Raw genomic sequence first — 6,877 nt, forward strand, 5'->3', positions numbered from 1 at the left:
TTCCGGATGCTGTTGGTACAGTTAAACTTAAATTCAATTTTCAATTAAATTAAATTCAAATTTATTTGTATAGCGCTTTTCACAATACATATTGTTTCAAAGCAGCTTTACAGAAAGTGCATTTCAGAAATGTACATAAAAATACAGTTAGTTAATCATGTATAAATTTAGGGCATAACATATCGCCAGCGTTGAGTCGTCTCTTCACAGGCGTCGAGTCGTCTCTTCACGGGTGTTGGGGCATCTGAGGTTTCCATGAGAGGCTGGATACAAACTGGAGCTGACGAACTCTATTTACCTCAGGACTAGCGTCGCGAGATAACAACAGTAGAGCAGATGGGAAATAATTAGCATAACTGCTATTCATAATATTAATGCATTCAATCCGATTCAACTGTAGTATAAAAGGTAATCATTATGTGAATGCTTGACTAAAGAGATGCGTCTTTAATCTAGTTTTAAACTGGGACAGCGAATCTGAGCCTAGAACAATATCAGGAAGGCCATTCCAGAGTTTAGGAGCTAAATGTGAAAACATCCTTCTTCCTTTAGTGGACTTAGATATACTATGAATGACCTAAAACCTCGAATTTAGTGATCTTAAAGAGCGCGATGGATTGTAGGGCCATAGAAGATCCGTTAAATACCCAGGAGCTAAACCATTTAGGGCTTTATAGGTCAGTAGTAATACTTTGAAATTGATACGGAACTTCATAGTGTAGAGATGATAGAATTGGTGTTATATGATCATATTTTCTTGACCTAGTAAGAACTAAGAACTAGAACTAGCAGCTGCATTTTGGACTAATTGTAGCTTGTTTATTGAGGATGCAGGACAACCAGCTAATAAAGCATTACAGTAATCTAGTCTCGAGGTCATGAATGCATGGACTAACTTTTCGGCATCAGAAACGGATAACATGTTACATAGCTTAGCAATGTTTCTAAGGTGGAAAAAGGCTGTTCTTGAAACATATAAAATATGATTAGACAAGTACGAAAGACAAATTGCGGTCTAGTATAACAACAAGGTCTTTTACTGTAGTGGATAAACCAGGACATCCTTCTAAATTAAAGTTGTATTGTAAGAGGTTTTGTGGGCAAACCAGGACATCCTTCTAAATTAAAGTTGTATTGTAAGAGGTTTTGTGGGCAGTTTTTTGGACCAATAAGTAATACCTCTGTTTTATCTGAATTTATTAGCAGAAAATTACACGTCATCCAGTATTTTATATCTTTAACGCACTCTGTCAATTTAGATAATTTAGCATTTTCATCTGGTCGTTATGAAATATATAATTGAGTGTCATCAGCATAACAGTGGAAATTAATTCCATGTTTTCTTATAATATTACCAAGTGGCAGCATATATATTAAGAATAGCAGAGGGCCTAACACAGATCCTTGCGGCACTCCATAGTTTACTGACGTTATCTTTGAATTTAAACAGACAAAATGGTAGCGGTCTGATAAGTACGATCTAAACCAGCTCAATGCCTGTCCATGAACACCAGTGTAGTTTTGTAGTCGATCTAAGAGTATTTTGTGATCTATAGTGTCGAATGCAGCACTAAGATCGAGTAAAACTAGTATTGAGATACAGCCTTGGTCAGAAGCTAGAAGTAAATCATTTGTAATTTTAACGAGCGCAGTTTCTGTGCTATGATGCGGCCTGAATCCTGACTGAAATTTTTCATAGATATCATTTTCTTGCAAGAAAGAGCACAATTGAGCGGACACACTTTTTCTAGTATTTTAGACATAAATGGAAGATTTGAAATGGGTCTGTAATTTGCTAGGTTATGATCTAATTGCGGTTTCTTAATGAGAGGTTTTATAACTGCCAACTTGAATATTCTTGGAACATGGCCTAAAGATAAAGACGAGTTAATAATATTGAGAAGAGGCTCTTCCACTACAGGTAACAATTCTTTCAGTAGTTTAGTGGGTATTGGATCTAATAAACATGTTGTTGGTTTAGATGCAATGATAAGTTTATTTAGCTCTTCCTGACCTATAGTTGTAAAGCACTGTAGTTATTCTTGAGGGGCGATAATGAGGCTGAATCATAAGACACCGTTAAAGATTGTACATTTACAATTGTGTTTCTGATGCTTTCTATTTTCTCAGTGAAGAAATTCATGAAATCATTACTACTAAACTGTAACGGAATATTTTGCTCAGGTGATGTCTGTTTATTTGTTAGTCTAGCCACGGTGTTAAATAAAAATCTTGGATTATTTTGGTTATTTTCTATTAGTTTGCGGAGGTGCTCAGCCCTGGCTGCTTTTAGGGCCTTTTTAGAACGTGACATTCTGTCTTTCCACGCAATTCTAAAGACCTCTAAATTAGTTTGTTTCCATTTACGCTCTAAAGTACGGGTTTCTCTCTTGATAACATGCGTAGCACTGTTGTACCATGGTGCTTTAGTTTTCTCTCTAAACTTTTTTAATCTAATTGGTGCAACAATGTCTAATGTACTAGAGAAAATGGTGCTCATAGAGCTAGTCATTTCCTCTAGTTCATCTGTTTGTTTGGGTTCATTGAGCAGCTGAGATAGATCAGGTAATCTATTTGAGAATCTATCTATAGTGGTTGGAAGGATTGTTCTGCCTGGTCGATAACGTGGCGCAACATGACAAATTTCAGCAGTACGTAGTATACAAGTTACCATGTAATGGTCAGTGACATCATCACTTTGCAGTATAATATCTATATCGGTTGGATTGGTTCCATGTGATATAATTAAATCTAGTGTATGATTAAGACGATGAGTGGGACCAGTGACGTTTTGCTTGACCCCAAAGGAGTTTAATTAATCTGTAAACGCAGCCCCTAACACATCATTTGTGTTATCTACGTGTATGTTAAAATCTCCAACAATTAATGCTTTATACTTCAACATGCAGTTACACTTTCGCCTGGCCAAGAGCATCTTTTCTGGGGTAAACTTCCTGTTAAGTCCTGTAGCCAACCGGGTAGTACCGTTATGGTGGAACCATCTAGACTACGTTCTGCCTCTAGGAAGGTTCTAGTGTGTCGTATTGTCACTCCGCTTTGGGGTGATGGCTGGATACCTCTTAAGCTGACCTCTTAAGCGACAAGCCTGTGGCGCTGAGGCGAAACACCAGAGTGGCCGACATTTACCCCTATATTGCGTTGGAGGATGTGTGCGAAACAAAACCTGGGCTTCCACTTCGATCAAGTATTCAGCAGTCAGCAGCTGAGCCTGATAATCTGATACTCTAAGCAACAGGCTCCAAAAGTGTGGTTTGGAGACCGTTGATTTAGAAAAATGTGAAGTTTCTGAGTTCTGGAAGGCAAAACTGTGTGATTTAGTGCTTGAGTATGAGTCTATCTTTTCCAGACATTCTCTTGATTGTGGCGAAGTCAAGGACTTTGTGCAAAGAATTCATCTGTTTGACGAGAGGCCATTTCGCTTACCATACAGACGAGTTCCCCCCTCAGAAGTTACGTGTTGCTTTGAACGAGATGGAGGAAAGGGGCATAATCCGCAAGTCAGTAAGTGAATTTGCATCACCTCTGGTTCTGTGCTGGAAAAAAGATTGTGACCTTCACATATGCACATTTTCGCTGGCTTAATGCGTAAACTGTCTTGCAGCACTGGGTGGCAATTCGTTATTTAGCACTATGGATTTGACCTCAGGATTTTATAATATCCTGTTACATGAGGACGACAAAAAATATACAGCATTCACAACACCGGTGGGGTTACACGAGTACAATAGGCTCCCACAAGGCCTCTGTAACTCGCCTGCAAGCTTCATGCATATGATGACTAGGATCTTTGGTGAACATAATTTTTTGTCACTGTTATGCTACCTGGATGACTTAATGGTCTTCACACCCGACAAAGAAGTTGCATTGCAGAGGCTTGAAAAAGCACAATTTGAAACTGTCGCTGAAGAAATGTAACTTCTTAAGATGCTCTGTGCAATTCCTCTGTCATTTGATTACAGAGGAAGGTGTGTCTACGGACCCCGGAAAAGTTGAAGCAATTACCAAAATTACTTCGGCGGATCTGATGTGCCCAGATGGTGTCCAGTCTTTTCTTGGCCTCGTTATGTGGTACCAACGCTCATTGAGAATTGTTCGTCCTTAGCATGACCACTTTTTGCTCTGACTAGCGGAGTTAAGAAAGCAGCATTGGAGCACCCAAGGAGCATTGGGCGCTGAGGAACTCCTGTGTCCAGAAAGCTCACTCCTGATGACTGGTCTCCAGCTTGTGAGGCGGCTTTATCAGCGTTGAAGGAAGCTCTCCTGTCCAATGTTGTTCTTGCGCATCCCGACTTTTCCAGCCCTTTTATTCTTGCGACTGATGCTTCATCTGAAGGATTGGGTGCCATGCTTTCGCAACTGAATCCTGGAGAAAGCAGGGTTTGACCTATTGCATTTGCGAGCAAGTCTCTGTCCAGAGCGCAGGCCAGATATCCAGCGCACCGCCTGGAGTTTTTTCACCCTCAAGTGGGCCGTATGTGATAAATTTAGCCACTGGCTAAAAGGACATCAGTTCACAGCTTGGACAAATAACAATCTCCTGACGCATATCTTGACAGGCTGCTGTCTTTTCTAACCACCTTTTTTGGGATGAAGGCACACGAACAAGGGCCACTCCTCTGGCTGAACTTGTCCAACAGATTTCGGATGCTGGGTTTGATGCCCTTCCTTCTTTCTCACGCCAAGACCTGAGAGACAAACAGATCGAGGATGAATATTTACAGAGGGTGATATGCTACGTTGACAGAAAACGCAGGCCTTCTAGACGTGATCGCATGGGGGACCCCAGCGCTGTACGTACGTTTATGAAACAGTGGGAGTATCACAGAAGATTTCAGTACGTGGTACCTTCTTCCCTGAAAGCTGATGTGCTGAGAGGATGTCATGATGAGGCTGGACACCAGGGCCAGTATCATACGTTCCAACTGGTTCGTCAAAGCTTCTACTGGGCAGACATGGAACGTGATGTTCATGACTATGTGAAAGTATGTGGTCGTTGTGTGCTAGCAAAGACACCAGAGCCAGAGGGTCGAGCCCTACTGGAGAGTGTCAGGACTTCTGCTCCACTTGAGTTGGTATGCATTGATTTCTGGAAGGCAGAAGATTCACAGAATAGTTCAGTTGATGTTTTAGTGGTCACTGACCATTTTACCAAGCTGGCCCATGCTTTTCGCTGCCCAGACCAGTCAGCCAAGTCAGTAGCTAAGCAGCTCTGGGACAACTATTTCTGTAATTATGGTTTCCCGAAACGCATTCATTCCGATCAGGGGGCTAATTTCTGTAGTGAGCTCATTAGGCAATTTCTTGAGTTTTCTGGTGTTAAGAAGTCCCGAACAACACCATATCATCCTATGGGCAACGGAATCACAAAAAAGATTTAATCGAACATTGGGTAACATGATCAGAGCCCTTGAACCACGTCCAAAGCAAGATTGGCCTTGAATGCTACATACATTAACATTTGTGTACAATTGCACTGTGCACAAGACTATGGGGTTTCCTCCCTTCTATCTTATGTTCGGTCGTACTCCAAAACTGCCAATTGATGTTGTTTTCAAGAGTGTACCGTGGGATGAATCGAATGACTCTCTTCCCAAGTACGTAGAGTCTCTGAGTAGGGATTTGAAGGATGCTCTTGCTGTTGCAGAGGCTAACACATCTAAAGAACAGTCTCATCAAGCCCACATGTACAATCCCAAACATAAGGGTGTGAGAATTGAAGTTGGTGACAGGGTCCTATTAGCCAATAAAAGTGAACATGGCAAGCGCAAACTTTCAGACAAGTGGGAAAATGTAGTATATACAGTGGTTGATTGTGATCTTAAGACCCACATTTACAAGGTTAAGCACCCTCCTGTATCTGGTCAGCTAAAAGTGGTACACAGAAACCTTCTTCTGAGTGTAAATTTCCTCCCTTTGAGTGACGTTGTGGGGACAAATGATGATGGGAGTGTATTTTCTGTAAATGATGGTGCATCTGATAATTGTTCCGTATCTTCTGATGATTCGATGCCTGATGGTGAAGGCCCAGTCGTGGCTGATGGTGATCCTCAGATGATTGAGTCATGTAACACTCACGACTCAGCTGAGGTTGTTGATATTCCATCACAAAGTGTGGTTCCTGGAAATGATTCTCCAGACCGCCAGGTCTTTCAGGAAAGTCCTGAAAACAGTAATATCTGTAATCCTGATATTGATGGTAATAATAATAATAATAATTTGTTACATTTATATAGCGCTTTTTTCTGAGACCTCAAAGCGCTTTACATTGAAGGGGGGAATCTCCTCAACCACCACCAATGTGCAGCATCCACTTGGATGATGCGACGGCAGCCATATTGCGCCAGAACGCGCACCACACACCAGCTTACTGGTGGAGAGGAGACAGAGTGATGAAACCAATTAGTATATGGGGATGATTAGGAGGCCATAATAGACAGAGGCCAAGGGGCAAATTTGGCCAGGATGCCGGGGTTACACCCCTCGAAGGACATCCTGGGATTTTTAATGACCACAGAGAGTCAGGACCTCGGTTTAACGTCTCATCCGAAGGACGGTGCTCTTTTGGCAGTATAGTGTCCCCGTCACTATACTGGGGCATTAAGACCCACACAGACCACAGGGTGAGCACCCCCTGCTGGCCTCACTAACACCTCTTCCAGCAGCAACCTGGTTTTTCTCAGGAGGTCTCCCATCTAGGTACTAACCAGGCTCAGCCCTGCTTAGCTTCAGTCTTGGGCTACAGGGTGATATGGCTGCTGGTACTTTAGACAATACTGGGTTACCGGGTCGTAGGACAAAGTTTGGCAGATTGTTGAAGCCAGTGAACCACCTTATCTCTTCGATGAATCAACACACT

Source organism: Abramis brama (assembly GCF_963993115.1).
Source record: "Abramis brama genome assembly, chromosome: 1".
NCBI classification, from domain to species: Eukaryota; Metazoa; Chordata; class Actinopteri; order Cypriniformes; family Leuciscidae; genus Abramis; species Abramis brama.